Here is a 17,037-nt window from a genome sequence, read left to right on the forward strand (position 1 = left end):
GGTCCCACCATCGTGACATTTCTCTGTGCTTCTTTGTATTTCAGTGTGAACCTGTGTGTGTGAGGGAGTGATAAAGAGAACAAATTGTTAATTTTACCATTCTGAATATCTCTCATTTTACTTCTGCTTTTCTTCCTGGATGAATGTTCGGTTGCTAGCCATAATGACTGAAGCCTCCGTGTGGTCTTTTTATACCATTTATTTCATATAATTAAGCTCCATTTATTTATTGTCAAATTAATAGACATTTCTCCGGTTCCTGGTATTTCTGAAAATAGGCAGAAAAGTCCATTTTATACATAACATGACTGTGGATTGAGGAATAATCAATAATGGGTGACACATTTGAATGTCTGCATTTCCATTTTTGATTTTTTAAAGCACTGTTTGACACTTGCCTTACTGTAGTAAAGGTTAAGATGATTGATAACACACAAATAAATCTTGTTACGTATGAGTAGTGTTATACAGTAGGAGGTTAATGTGATTTCGTATTGATTCCTTTTCTGTGGACTATGACAAAGCTATTTTCTTTCAAAGAGGAATATTTAAGCATTTAATGAGTCTATCATTATATCAAGAGTGAAATGTTGTTTGCGATCCATTATTTCATTTAACTCACAGATCCAATTCAGGTAGTTGAATGTACTCTAATAACCAGCAATCAAGCGCTTTTATTGTGTCGCCACCACCATGCTCGCTGTATTTGATTATGAATAGCAGAATTACATCATTCACAGGGACATAAACAGCATATTCTGGGAATAAGAAGCAAAGATGTATCTTATCCATTTTTATGGTCTCAATAAATTGGAGGGACAAAACTATAGATATTATTTTATTCATAAGCCTCTGCCAAATGCTTGAGAGGTCCATTAAAGTACTATCAACAGTATTTGTGTTCATCAAGGTGTACCAAATGCCATTTTTAATGCCTCAGCTTTTGTTAGGGACGGATGCAATTCCTAAAATCCAACACTTAAAAAATTTTACACATGTCACACTCTCTACAAACTTTAAATCCATCAATATGATGGCGAATGTCATTATTGAATCTCTACATCAATATATATTGGCAAATAATATAGAAAATGTGACACTCTTGTAATCGTCAAAGTCCATCCAAATGTGCAGTTTTGAATGCTGGCGGGCATTATATAAGGCCGAAGCAACTGCAATGGCTGAGCCACATGCTTTGAATGGAGGCACATCCCATCCCAAAGGTTGGACTGAACTTGGGGGTGGCCCAACATGTTGCCAATAACAAAGGGAGAGACGCATGCCTCACAATGTGATGTATTATGATCTGTATTCTTTTGGGTTATTTCACTAAAATGAAAGAAAAAAATGAGTCTTTGTATGTCCGTCCTTTGATTTTCTCAACAATCATTCGTCTGATCAACTTCACCCTTGGCGAGAGTTGCCAAGAGTTTGCACTCGTCACTCATCTTTCTTGTTCAGTGATGAGTGCAAAGTCTTGAGATCTATTAACATATGTATTAGTGGTGCATCATGTACACATTGTGAAAGGTACTGAGAAAACACCCCTATTAACTGTTTCACCATGGAACAGCATACTAGGTACTGCACACCCTCTGTCACTCACTACAGTACAATCAAGGACATATCAAGAAAACTCAACGTTTCAAGCATCACTGTAACTTTTGTAATTACCACATTTGTTCCCAGAGATAACCTGATCCCAAATAGCTAGCTGTATGTTATGGCAGGTGTATTGCCAAGGACCCAATGGAATGCAGTGTCAAGTGTGAAGTTACTGGAGCAATACTGGAGGCCAAGCAATCTGCCCGTTCCGAACATGCACGTTTTGAATGGACATTGCACTAGTATTGCCTACCTTGAACCACAAAGACGATGCAATGCTAAGAATGTGTTTGCAAAAACCATGGGGCATGTAACAAATGCATCAAATAGACTTTTGGGAGAAATATACTCTTTTTATGGTCTTTTAGAAACATGAAAAAGTGAGTATTTCCTACACACTACTGAGTGAAACAAAGCCCAGAGCAATGCATGATTAAATCTGATTTTTTTCTTAAATCAATAAAAGCAGTATCACCCTGGATCACCCTGAATACTGACAATGAAGGCATCTACAAATGTCCAAGGAATCATATCAACATAATAATTTTAATAAACATTAAATAAATATCATTGGATGCGTTGTATTCACAGAAGTGTGTTGGTTTTATTACTGGAATAAAAAGGAATGAATATGAAAAAAAAAACATGTCTTGTATAATTCCACCATACACGTGTATTTAATGCTCAAACAGTGCTTTACACATTCTTATGATCCATTTAAGCTAACAGTTACATACAGGCTCAGACTTTCTGCCTGCAAACTGAATATTTGCAGTGCGATAAAGAATAAAACAGAGAAATCCAAGATTAGTTGTGCGTTATGAGAGGGACGGGGTGGAACAACAATGTCTAGGTTATGGCATAATCAACTGTACCCCTCTTCCTGGATTGTTTTCATGGAAGGTGTACAATGATTTATGACATTTCATTCAATGTTTACCAGTATCATAGGCAGAGAAAATATGACACTCCTGTGTACAAAACCTCCTTTCAATACTTTGGACACATTTAAAAGCAACAGATTAACAACATTACATTTTTGTATTAAAAGGAGAAATGTTACTTGTGTGAGCTTCTCTGGAAAATTTCTGCGTGCGTTAAGTAGTAACATCTGATTATCATGCTTCAAGTATCGAGAATCATAGATCATATGGGGGGGAGAAACCAAGCAAGAAGTGTTTATTTATAGGTTAAAAAAAGAAGATTTCATTCAAGAAAATCATTTCTTTTGATCATTTCTTTGTCGAGCTGATTGAAACCCCGCTTTGAGCCACTTATGTGCATTTCCACTCCATTTTTCTTCAGATTGATGACTACCTTTATGAATAAGTATTTCATCAGGAACTATTTTTTTTTTCCTGCTCATCACGGCTCGGAAAGGCCTTGATTTGTGATGGGCTTCGTGTAATGACACCAGCAGAAGATGAAGTCACATTACAGCTGTCGGCCGTGATCATTTGTCATCAGAATGGCGCCATTAACAAAATCTGGTCAGGTATCAGTCACCTGGCTGAGGCGCTTTCATCGTCACTGTGACACTAGTCTGTCTGTGTCTGCGTAATGGATTAGGGGATTAAAGCAAGATCTAGCCCTTCATTTGGGATTTTTTTTTGTGTTTGAGGTAGTGCACATACAATCAAAAGACATACAGAAGGAATAACTCTATGCAAGTGACATGGAATTCCCTGCTCAGGAAATATCGCTTGACTTTCCTGGGGATAAAAACACACACCGTTCCCATCATTAATTAAAGTCCCTGCTATGTCTAAACTCCTGTCTCTTCATAAGGCACCCATCGGGCAAAGATCGAGAGTTGAAACGTCGTACATTGCTGAATAAATCATAGGGGGAAAAGTGGAAGTAGTACTTGTTGTTCTTCATTTTATCTTGTGTGAATAACAAGACCCTGGCACCTGCTCAAATTATTCATGCAGGCTGTGTGCACTGTGTCGTTCTCCTCCTGCAAGAAGCCATTGCAAGGATCCAGGCAGGTATCAGTCACTCACTCGTGGCATTTTCATCTTCTCTGTGACATGAGATTGTGTGGGTGTGACACCACACTGATGTATTGGGAGTGATTGCAGCTGTGCTCCAACTGCTCACAAGTCGATTTCAAAAGAAATCATTCTTCCCTTAGGCAGAATTTTCCTCGAATGATATCAACTTAAAAAAAAGGAAAAAAAAAAGGTTATGTTGCCTTTAGGAGTGTTAGCCCTTTAAACTCCACTGACACCTGCGTGTGTTTGGTAAGACTGGAATGGACATGCTTTCTCACATCCCAAGTCAAGGGTTCTACCAACGACAAATAAAGTGAAGGAGGATATGTAGCTTACAGGGAAATGTGGATAATAAAGGTCTCTCGCCACCTCTGTGATGTAATTGACACTAACATAACTTAATGTCAGATTAAATACATTGCTAATTGAGGATGCTACAATAGGTTAGGTGAGACATTAAAGACAGAACAGGTGTGCACCACTGTAAATAAAGGTTTAAAGGCTTGAGTTTGGCATTTTTACAACCAAATTCATAAATTTAAACCTCCAATACAATAAAAACTAGTCTGGTCCAAAAGCAAAATCATCCCCCTCAGTGTTGTCATGGAGATATGACCTAAACATACAGACTAGAATGTTTTTTTGTACCAGGCCTTGAATAGGTTTAATTATGCTGTGAAAAATACAGCCTATTTAACATGGGGGTCTATGAGAAATTGCTCTATCTGAATAATTAGAGGCGCAGCCTCTTGAGCTACAGCTAGCTGCAGGCCCTCACTTCTCCTCTGAGGTATTCGTCAGCCATATGGACGTATCTCCCTCCCCCATGCGTCACATAAATGCCCTTATAAACACCACACTTTTTGGTAAGAGGAAATGAGGCGGAGTCGAAGTCTGACAAGATGGTGACTCCCGTAGGCGAGTAAGATTGGATCAAGTTGAGAGAACGGACCTCGACGTAGAGGCTCCATTCATTTTTTTACACAGTCCATGCCATAAACTCGTAAGACCTCTTTTTGCCACCAGTGGAATCATCCCCCTACTGGCCGTTAGAACTAACCATAGTTTATTTGCCATGCATAGATATTGTAGAACATAAGTACACAAGGCAAACATAATATATGATTTTGCAGAAGCAATGTTCTCTCCTGTCATTAGAGTTGGTATTTCCATGCAGCAACAACCACAACTAGTCCATTAAATCCTAATGAGTAACTGGTCAGTCCTGAGGGGGCTGCCACTTCGCAGAGGCCCAGAGAACAAATAGAACCCAGTTCCCCATTTAAAACCTGATTCACTGTCACGATACAGAAACTCAAAATAAGCCCCACACTCCACCGCATCCCTGCTGCTTCACGGAAGGGTGTGGGGGCGAGCAAGCTGACACAGGGCTCGTCTCAGCACACAACACTCTCAGACACATGGCTCCCAACACCCACAGGTCTTCACCGGGTCCTTGCATCGCTCTTGGAAGCAGCCTGTCACACGGCCTCTCGCGTCAGGAATAAGCACATCCTCACAACCCCTTCCTGTTGTGCAAAAAAATTCGAAAAAAATGTGGTGACCCATCTTACACTGACCCAAGGAGTGGCATTGTCAACAAACAAGCTGCTATCTTAATCTGACATCATGTTAGTTGCTAAATACCAACACGTCCTTGCTCTGAGGCTATCCCTTCCTCTTCTTTTCAACAAAAGGGCAAAAACCTTCAATGATATTCAAAGGTATTCTTGGGCATAGCAGACCACTCAAGAAGATTATGTTATTTAATTATAATATTGTTTATACACTCTGAGATCTTTTTTTTCTATGTTGACAAAGCAATAGATAAAGAGAAACACTCCTTGTGTTTATCTTCCGTGACGCAGTACTTTTAAAGATTCAGATTTGATAATGCAGTTCCAGTGTGTGGCTCTCAAGGCTGATCAAAAGAAATGGGTTTTGCCGTTTTTCCCGCGTTGTGATGGAATATGGCTTCCCACTGTTAAAGCTGGTAGATCATATAAAATGATCTTGCAGAAAGGGTTAACTTAACTAAGCCATTAACAACAATATGATGAAACCTCAGCGCAAATGCAAATAGTGCCAACAAATCCTACATACATCTTCTCTCTACCGGATCACGTCACGTAAATTTCAGGAGTCGCATTCTCCTGTGGAACGTTCATTGATGTCATATCAATAACTAAAGCTAAAAAAGGAAATACTTTTATATCAGGACCTTCAGTATATTAGTCGACCAATGGATAAGTCGATCGTCAGAAAACTATTTTGATAAACATCTCTCATCTCATCTCACCTTCATCCGCTTATCCGGGGTCGGGTCACGGGGGCAGCAGCTTTAGCAGGGGACCCAAAACTTCCCTTTCCCAGGCCACATTAACCGGCTCTAACTGGAGATCCTGAGGCGTTCCCAGGCCAGTGTGGAGATATAATCTCTCCACCTAGTCCTGGGTCTTCCCCGAGGCCTCCTCCCAGCTGGACGTGCCTGGAACACCTCCCTAGGGAAGCACCCAGTGGGCATCCTTACTAGATGCCCGAACCACCTCAACTGGCTCCTTTCAACGCAAAGGAGCAGCGGCTCTACTCCGAGTTCCTCACGGATGGCTGAACTTCTCACCCTATCTCTAACGGAGACTCCAGCCATCCTCCTGAGAAAACCTATTTCAGCCGCTTGTACCCGCAACCTCGTTCTTTCAGTCATGACCCAGCTTTCATGACCATAGGTGAGAGTAGGAACGAAGATTGACCGGTAGATCGGGAGCTTTGCCTTCCGGCTCAACTCCCTTTTCATCACAACGGTGCGGTAGAGCGACTGCAACACCGAACATGATCCCGAGGTACTTGAACTCCTTCACTTGGGGTAAGTACTCATAATCAGTTGACCGATAAAGTATCTTTCACGCAAGAATGTCAGAAAATGCTGTCCTATTTTCATATCGTATTGATCCGAATATCTTGACATTTACAAGACTGATCAATTAATAAATTAATCTAGAAGAGAATCGGCAGATTAACCATTAGGGAGAATAATCATTAGTTGTACTACTAGTACTTGGATCAGGGAGCTTATGAAAAATAATGTGTCCAAAATTTTGAAGGATACAAGCTTTTATGTTCATGTATTTTGGGGAATAATCAATTATTTTTCGAAAAAAAGTATTAAGATAGTTCCCCTTAAAATGTGCTCTTCCCAACATAATTGATATTGGATATTTGATGATGGATACACTGTTAAGTTACAAGTGACAGTTATCTAACTGCTAGTGTGCAGACATTTATTGACTGAGAAAGAAAAAAAAATCCTATCATGCTCACGCCATCTTAAAAGCAACTGTTTTTTTCATTACCCCAAGTTCACTGGAAGTTGCTATGACAATTGTGACAGTATAATATTAATCTATCAACATTAAAGTAGTTTTCTGACAAAAACAACACACTTTTGTTGCTAACTTCCTTTTTTAAAGAACCTAGTTCAGCTACAACTAGTTTAACACCTTTAAGTAATGAACTTTGCAAAAATATATGGTTAGCATAGGCTACACCACCTCAATCAAAGTTAAATAGAAGTGGGAGAGTGTATTATTCTATTCATGTTTTTTCATTCTGTCCTGTTTTTGTCTCCATGTGCACTTCCCATAACAGTTGAAGAGATGCATTTTCTTGCGTGGGTGTATACCGTATACTATGCAGAATTATGGATCCAATATGAAACTTTACACTGGCTGGAAATGAGGTGTTACAGTTGTAGGGTTAGGGAAAGGTCACAGGAAGAAGTGCGAAAGAAGAAAAAACATAGGCTTCTGTGGCACTCCAGTGTGTTTTTTACCAGAGGCATGGAAGCAGGAAGCAGCATCTTTCTCCTCACAACACACATCCACCACCACTTGCCTTCTCTGTCACCTTATGAGGATTTACCATCTCCTGTGTGTTCCTAAGACTTCCATTTCAAAGGCCCACAGCTTGGATAAGATAGCATTCTCATTGGTTGCATCATATCGCTCTACATACCCATTTTCTCATTTCTGATATATCCTTTCTCCCCTTCCATTTATGTCATCTTACTGTCACTCCCTTTGCGACAACATTCAACAGTCCAAGGCATGCTGTTTCCTATTCATTTAAGATGTTACAGTGACAGGATAAGGCTGATATTGTTTCTTTTTGTCGAGACATCCGTCCATAAAACAACCAAAGCCAACGATGTGTTAGTCCATATCTCAATACTTTATGACTCCCCTGCCCTGCCTCTCCTTGTGTGCCAGCTGTGGAGTTATTTTTTATTTGAGGGTGGAATAATGTGTCTGTAAAACTTAACAAAAGTGAAATCAAGTCTGGAAAGAAAAGTGCAAGCCTTTCAGTAAATTACAAAAGTCACATTTCAGTGGTTGATAGGCATACTTCTCTGTAGGTGAATGAGCTGGCATATTTGGATCGATTGGAGAGATATAAGATTTTTTGGGCATGTGCTGAAGGTATGGGAGGGTCACGGCGATCGTAGATGTGCATCTGGAAGTGGAAATTGCATTTCATTTTGAAACAGCCACAGAGATTGACTATATAGAACTGGGTTTGAAATTAAACAAGGTGGAAAATACATACAGAGATGTTGTTTTGGTCCCCTTACCAAACTTGTGGTGGTTGATACTATTATCCCTGCAATTAGTCATCTGTTTGTAATTATATGGTGTGTTGATTTTTCCAGCTCATTCATCTATCACCGTCACAAAGGCTAAAAGGTTTGTCCTGGCATTTATTCGAAGATATCATGTGTGCAAAGTGGACTTGTTGACCTAAGGTTGGCTCAAGAGGAAAGCTTGTATCCAGAATGAGAAAGGCTTTGTCTTGGGAGCATGAATATGAACATTTTGAACAGATGCTTGGGCTAAGGGGAGGTCAGGGGGTCACCTAAACATTAGAAATGATCTAGTCTAGTTAGTAGGTCAAAGATAGTTTGCTCCGAACTCCCCTCCTTGGACAAAAAAGGACAAAAAAGAAAGAAAGAAAGGAACAGTCACTTGAATATTTCTGAACAACCCTGTGCATGTTTCCTCATGTGTAGTCCAGAAAAGCAATATACATAGGAGTAGGAAAATATAAAAAGCAAAGATTCATGTGCATGCTTGCAGAAGCACTTTAATATTACTTTAGACCCTAGGGCTATGGACGTTTTGGAGGTCCTCCCCTCCCTTCACAATATGCGATGAATTCAGAACCCCCTGTCAGTGGACAGGGACAAATAGTACATTTAGTGCCCATCTAATGAGTAAAAATCATGATATAAAATAAATAAATAACATAAAATAATATAAAACTCACAAGTATAAGACAATATGTCAACAATAAGCCAATGTTAGGTTATTAGCCAAGTAGACCTGTGTGCACAACTGCTACATGAGAAATGAACCCACACACATCACAAATAGGTTTAAATAGGCCATAGTTTTATTATTTGTATCATTTTTGTGTATGCTGTTTTCCTGAGATTGTCTTCCAGCTTTTAGGTGGTTAAAATATTATTTTTCAGTGTATGTTTGCTGATATTGAGGAGCAGATATGTAAGACACAAGAATAAAATGTCCTCTAATCTACACACTTGATCGTTTGATGTGTAGTGCTGTCCCTGGTTCTGAAAATGCAGCTGTTACAATGTTGCAAAATTTTGTACGTATTTTTTAGGGACTTTATTTTCCACTATTATCTGACTTGTTCTTTCTACTGTGTATGTATTGTGATGTTCAATATTTGGGTGAGACTACCAAGGATTATACCTGGGTCGGGTCAGATAAAAACATCCAGTGCCTCTCCGACCGTGTAACTTGCACAGTCAGCCCAGCTGCCGTCTCTGTCACCCTCGACTTTTGAGTGCTGTGAAGGCATCCGTTCGCTGCTGTAGCTCGGGCAGACAAGCACGTAAGGTGCACACGGCCCGGTGGTGAGTGCGATCCCTGCATGCTCAAGACCGAAGCGCGTCTTGTAGCAAGCGAGGAAGTCGGAGGGAAGAATATAGCATTTCACAGACGGGACAAAGGCGGGATGCTCCGAAAAGATTGAGTCCATGTCTCATCAAGTCTCTGGTACCCAGTCAGACAGAACTTAAGCCTACTCAGTAGGCCAGTGCATTAAGGCAGCATTGCATATTTGTTGTAGAAAATAAAAATCAATTCTTAAAAATGGTACAAAGGCAATGGTGACACCACAGTGGGAAAATGATGGCTTACTATAGACACCGTACAACTATGTAATGGGTGCACAGAGATCATTTTGGTGCCAACCCACTCACGTGCCACATTCCCAGAAAGCCAGTGTTGTCCTTTACCCATAATAGTGTCAATGCCATTGGCATGCTTCAAAATGAACACACTAGACACACTAAAAGTGTCGACAGGGAAGGTTAAACTGAGCATTCTGCATGATAAATCATAAGTCTGATTGAATGAACTGAAGGACATGATAATGTCCAGCTGTTACTTTCTGCACCCCTTGGTGGTGTTACCAGTTGTGCTGCCAATAAAGTTCCAGTCATGAGCTCACATACATATGGAACCACCTAAGATGTATATGCCATTTGGTCAAGTGGAAGGGAACTCATTTATTTTCGGCTTGGAGTGGGTTTTTGCATCTGGACATCCACCCTAGCCAGGGCTATTATCTGTGTGTGTGTGTGTGTGTGTGTGTGTGTGTGTCTGCGCGTGCGTGTATGCGTGTGTCACATGTGCTGTCTCTGTCTTATCATCCCCCAACATCATAATATGGGCCAAAGCACATCAGTGAGTGTAATTGCACTTCTATCTCACTCCCCCGGACCTCTCCTTTTCCATTCCCTGCTTACTCACAAGCACAGAGAAGGTACTGCGTGTGTGCGTCAGCACGGCAGTTACTTTTTTATGATGATATCACAACTGTGTCTGACATCTGTGTAATGGCAGTGGCCAGGTTGCAGGGAATAGAGCGAGGTGCAGGGTGACATAGTGTCAAATGTTTTATGGAGAGATCCCCACATACAAAGAGAAAGAGGGAAGAAGAGAGAGAGAGAGAGAGAGAGAGAGAGAGAGTTTGGGACACACTAAGAATCAATGAGAGAGATAACATCCTCCCACTTTATGGTGTGATTGGCAGATACATGGCAGCTTTTCTACCTGCCATTCCACTCAACCATCTTGTTCTTGCCATCAAATAAAGTCACACTGGGACAGTGATAGTGATGGCAGTGCTTTATAGAGATCTCTCTCACATTATCGTCATTGGAATGTACAATGGTGCTGTTGGTACAGAAATTATATAGTAGTTAGCCATATGAAGTCGCCTGAGTATGTTGCATTCGCTGAAACACTAGTCTGGTAGAGACTTTTCTTTCCAGAACATATCTCTAAATTTGTTTATTATTGCGTTATTATGTTTACTAGATACTATGCTTGCTAATATGTAAGGCTCTTAAAGGTTATATTCATATTTTGCAGTACTCACAGTAATTGTTATGATCTGGGAACACAGTGACCTCACTACGTCTCATTTGAAAACCAAGTAAATGTCACAACCAAAACTACCTTTCTCCCCTTGAAAAATATTTATCTCATCAGCCCATCACTCCCTTCCTCTGCTGCTCGAACTCTGATACATGATTTAGTTACATCCTGACTGTACTACTGCAATAGAATTCTTTATTATGCATCATACACAGTGCATCCAGAACAAGAGTTCAGTTACTCCTGTGGCCACATCACTTCTATCTCCTCCGTATTCAATACAAAATCCTTCTCCTCACTCACGATTCCCTCCACAACCCCCTACCTCACCAACACCACCACTGCACTACCTCTTACGCCACCTCCCTGTTCCAATTATCCATGAACAAGCACCAGATCTAGAGTGACAGGACCTTTTCAATGGCCGCCCCCTCTATCTATAACACATATCTGAGTGCGCCAAGTGTTGCTGGAGTTTTTACTTCTAATAAGACAAATCAACTCCTCCTCAGAGGCTGCCTTAAACTTTATGGGGCCTATGCTGATAGCACACCAGTTAATCCATCAATCAAGTGGGTGGGTTCATAAAAATTACCATTGTGATCAACAGCGGATGGGTTTTGGGTGGGTGAGAATATACATCATTAGGAAAAATATTGATTACTGTACATTTACAATGTGAAAATATCAGAAAGAAGAGAATAGCTGCAGAGATGCTGTCAACTGCTGCAGCAGAAACCTTTATCAGGTAAGTATGATGGTGTCACCACAATAGTGACTGTGCATGCACATTTATGTACCAGGAACTGCAGCTTCATTGATTATTACAAAAGCTCAATGTTCTGCTTCTTCTGACAAGTTTATAAGTACAGTTTTTAATTTTGCGGCTTAAAGAGATACTTTGCATATTTAAATCCGGCTCTGTGTCATGGCACTGTATGCAGGAACGGTTTTTGGCTTCCTTCTGTTGCACAAGCGCAGCACTCTAAGGAGCGGACATATATCGTGGGGCAAAAAGCACTCATATATCAATACATCATTTACTGGAACAGGCAGAGAGATCTAGTTTGATCATATGTCAACAGAATTGCGGAAAAACTACTGTCCTGATTTTAATTCACCTTGGTGAAAGCAATTTTTTGAGTGGATTCACATTTTTTTGGGGAGGTGTGTACTCTACGAGTGCCCTTCTAGTTATTATTATGGTATTATAGTCATGGTGAATACACTTATTATTATTGTTATTATTTGTGTGGTTCAAAGAGGTTCTTGGTAGGCAAATTATACTGTTTTAAGTGTTTTAACAAATGACCAATGCTGTTGCCACATCACTCACTCACTCATCTTCAACCGCTTATCCGGTGTCGGGTCGCAGGGGCAGCAGCTCTAGCAGGGGACCCCAAACTTCCCTTTCCCGGGCCACATTAACCAGCTCTAACTGGGGGATCCGGAGGCGTTCCCAAGTCCAGTGTGGAGATATAATCTTTCCACCTTGTCCTGGTTCTCCCCCGAGGTCTCCTCTCAGCTGGACGTGCCTGGAACACCTTCCTAGGGAGGTGCCCAGGAGGCATCCTTTCAAGATGCCCACATGATCAACACCATTTTAGTTTGATGAAAAACCAAATGTGAGCACATGATCGTGATGTAATGATCCCTCATACTCCACAGAAAGTACACAGAAAGAATTAAGTCCGTCTGTTAGCTGTTTTGATGGACAGTTTGAGTGTAAGTCCAACTCTATATTTTTATAGAGTAAAAATAAAGAAGCTCAATCTACATTTCAGATGTGAACAACATATGTAATGTAGGCCTACTCTTAACGTTTTAAATCATTACCTTTTTCAGATGGGTATTTTTCACCTTGTCTCCCGCAGAACTGCACTTTGCATTATGGAAATTCTGTTACATAAAGGTGTAGGCATGATAGAGTGGGCTGAGACCTTTCCCGAAATCCCTGCACAATAATTTGCCATTAATTTTGTGCCCCGCATGTTTGGTCTAGAGTTGTTATTTAAATATTTATCCATCTTTTTTTATAAATGGGTTGGGTCGTTTTCCTAGAGGTTTTGGCCAGGCCATTTCTGTAGGAGAACTCATCAGTCATGGCCCAGATCTCAATGTCCTCATGAATAACATTGACAGATGGAGGACAACTGTCTTGTTGCTCTGCATGGTAAGGAGTGTGTAAGTGTGCGTGCGTATGTATGTGTCTGTGAGTAAGTAAGAGATAGAGAGGAGTGAGATATAGGGAAGGGATCAGGCGTGCTGGCACATGTCTGTATACGGTCTTGATATATCTGTATGTGTGAATGCATGTCTGTGTGTGTCTAATCTGTGCCCACATGTATGCATTTTATACTCATTCATATCCTTTCTTATCCGTTTTGTTGTATGTGTGTATGTGAATGTGAGCATACTGCATGATATAAATCTAGTGTGTGTGTGTTTGTGTGTGTTTTTGGGGGGGGGGCATGTCTGTAAACATGTGATGGATGCTTCCCGGGTACTCGCCACTCCGAGAAAGCATGCCGCCCTCTACTTGTCTTCAATGCAATTAGGTTAAATAATGATACCACATAAATTCCCACAGCAGGAAAAAGGCTCCCCTGCCCTTGTCGCCCTCTGAAATATGGCTGAATCCTCCGTGAATGGAGGTTGAGTGCAGGTGTGTGAGCACCTGTGCGGGCATGTGTGTGTGTATAAACGAAAGCAGGGTAAAGGATTGGGTACCATGTTCAAGCAAAAGTAAAGAAATCGATGAATCCAGATGGACTTTCGGTATGTATTATATTTGTTCATCTAAATAATAAAAAATAATTTTAGATGGGATGTGAGGAAATAACAAATATATATTTTGTGTACGTTTGTTTCGAAATTGTTTCCATGGTGTGGTCTGAAGAGAAGGAATCTTAATGGTAACAGTTTGTAGAGGGCCCTTTCCTGTTTCAACCTGCACAGATACATGAAAAACTCAAAACATCCACCCCATCCAACCTTTGGGATAAATTGGAACAGCTACTGTGAGCCGGGCGTGATTGCCCAACATCAGTACCTGACTTCAATGCGCTTTGGCTGCTTTTAGAAGCAAATTAGAGCTATGCAAACTATAAGCACAACATACACATCAGCATCCAATTAGTTATGGCAATCCGACAAATAAGGTGGACATTTTCACTCTTATTTAGCTCTGGCTATCTTTGTTTGTCACTAACCTGCCCTGATGACATCATCAGGGCTCATTTTACAGAGACTTGACAAAGCTGCTACTGGTTTCACAGGTTGATCTTTATATGCCAAATATTATGACGTATTTGAAAGAAAACCTTTTGTTTTGAAGTATGATGGCATATGCACATATGTATGCAAACCAGAGCATGAAGAGGATGGGTCTCACTAGATTTGGAAATGGTTGTTAGAGACTCCCTCTCTGTCACTATAAGGGTAATGATCAAGAGCTTGTTTGAAATAGCCTGTGTTGGTATTAGAGCTGAGGTGGGTGGAGGAGGTGGTGGTGGTATTGGAGTGGGTGTGGATGAAGGGCCCTATTTGGAAAATGTTATCACACTGTCCACAATTTCTGATGGCTGGCCTGCATATGAGTGTAATATGTCTGTATAGTTCTGACTATGTATATTAAACTATTGTATAAATGGATGATTAGTCTTAAAGGTAAAGAAATTTGTAAAAGGTCATATTTAACCGAAAGCGGACAAAGAGGATGTCTTTAAAAGACGACGTCAATGATTCATATCTCTGCTCTGTTTACAGAGAGGCCAAGCAAGCCCACTCACAATTTGAACAACTCCCTCTATAAGGATAGCAAGAAGTAGATGGAGATAAACACAGTGGGGGGAATGAAAGAGAGACCAAGTGCAAGAAAGGAAAAAAAGAGGGAAGGGGGGAGAAAGAGTAGATGCTGTGATGAGGTCAGTTGCCATGGCAACTAGTGGAATCAGGGCTCTGATATATATTGTTCCCCATGAGGGAAGGAGGGAGAGCAAGCAGAGAGATGGAGGAGGGGAGAGAGAGAAGGGCAGAGTTAGTGGGGCGGTTGAGGACGGAAAAGTTAAACAGAAGGGAGGAGAGAGGGGTAGAAAGAAAGAGAGTTAAGGGGACATAGCAGAGAGGGAGAAAACGACATGAAAGGAGACACACATGGACTGAGAGGGGTTGCCATTAGTGAGACAGAGAAGGGAAAAAAAGCAGACGGATAAAAGAAGTCACAGTCTCTCAGGTACTTTATTATTTCCTGGACCCCGGCTGACTGGCTCATCCCTATTATGACAAATCTGTCTCGTTTCAGCATTATGAGGAGAGCCACTAGCTTAGCAGGACAATATGAATCAGCCTCAGGTTAATGCCATTGCCCTTGCACACAGACATATATGCGCACGCACGCACACACACACACACACACACACACACACACACACACACACACACACACACACACACACACACACACACACACACACACACACACACACACACACACACACACACACACACACACACACACACACACACACACACACACACACACACACACACACACACACACACACACACACACACACCACGCTTTCAAATACACACACCAGATGTGCTAAAGCATGGGCACAAATTGACACATGGACATAAATCCTAATGAGGGGTTTGTCTCGGAGCAGTGATATTAAAGCAGGAGGAGGGACACCTTGCACTAAATTTAGCCTCCAACAAAAGGCAATATCTGAGCTGCAATGTTTCCATGTGTCTCGATAATGGCCACACACATCATAAATGGTAAGACACGTGTAGACACAGGCACGCACACATACGCTGGTTTCATCTCTGCTGTGTCTCCTATCATATTAAGCTGAATAGCACCCAAGTTGAATCACAATTGACCTGTCTGCTCCTGGCTGTTTGTTCTGTCTATTAGGGAATTATTTAGCGCACTCTTTGACTTTATGGCTCAGCCTCTCCTACATGACCAAGAAGATGAGAAGGCTGGCTATGCTTTTTTTATTGTCCATAATCTCAACCTAATTGTGTGCTATCAGATGCATTAAAGATGACATTTGCGGGCGTGCAGAGGACAGTGCTGACAGTGAAAGACAAAGGCCTTTTAACCGTTGTTAAGGCTCACCTTGTACCGCATGTGTATCTAAGCTTTTTTTACCTAAATGTCTACCCTCATGTGCTTGTTTGTATGTGCTGAAGTGTCTGCCCTGGTCTTGAACCCACTGGACAGAATACAGCATTGATTAAAATCCTGTCACATCCCTCATTTGGAGGTTGTTACATGGGCAACACACACTAAAGCACTTACAGTGACTGATCTGTATCAGGCTCAGATGAACCCTCAAAGGGGACTGTCCATTGTTTCGACGGACCATAATTCTGAAGCCCCAATCATCCAAAAAACGTCCCATTGGACAGAAAGCCCATTTGTCAGACAGACCATTACCTCCAAAACAAACGTGGATTATTTTGAAGGGATGTTTCTCAGAAAATATGCTACATACAGTATAATATGCTGCCAAAAAGAAGTATAGCTAATTTTTATGCAGAATGACTTTATCGGACCTTCCTACCATGGTGAAGGCATGGCCCACTCTACTCTGCCTTTGACTGGCTAGTACTTGGTGGGGTTCAAACATGAGGAGTGACATTGTTTAAGGTTAGGGTAAGAATGAAGGGGAAATCCAATCAGATGGTGTCATTCTGCATAATAATTAGCCATGTGCTTCTGCCAGTGAAATGGACATTCGGAACAATGCATGCTTTCTGTCCAACACTTTTCGGACTATTGGTTCTTCAAAATTGTGAGCCATTCGAAAATTATTTTTTGAAAAGACATACAGTATTTAGGCAACAGGATTTAGTCTAATTGATGAAAGTAAAAAAGAATATCCAATACAGTAAGAGCCAAAGTAGAGGAGGACAATGTAAAAATGCAAAGGGAGGGCAAAACTGAGCAATGC

Source organism: Echiichthys vipera (assembly GCF_963691815.1).
Source record: "Echiichthys vipera genome assembly, chromosome: 23".
Lineage (NCBI taxonomy): Eukaryota > Metazoa > Chordata > Actinopteri > Perciformes > Trachinidae > Echiichthys > Echiichthys vipera.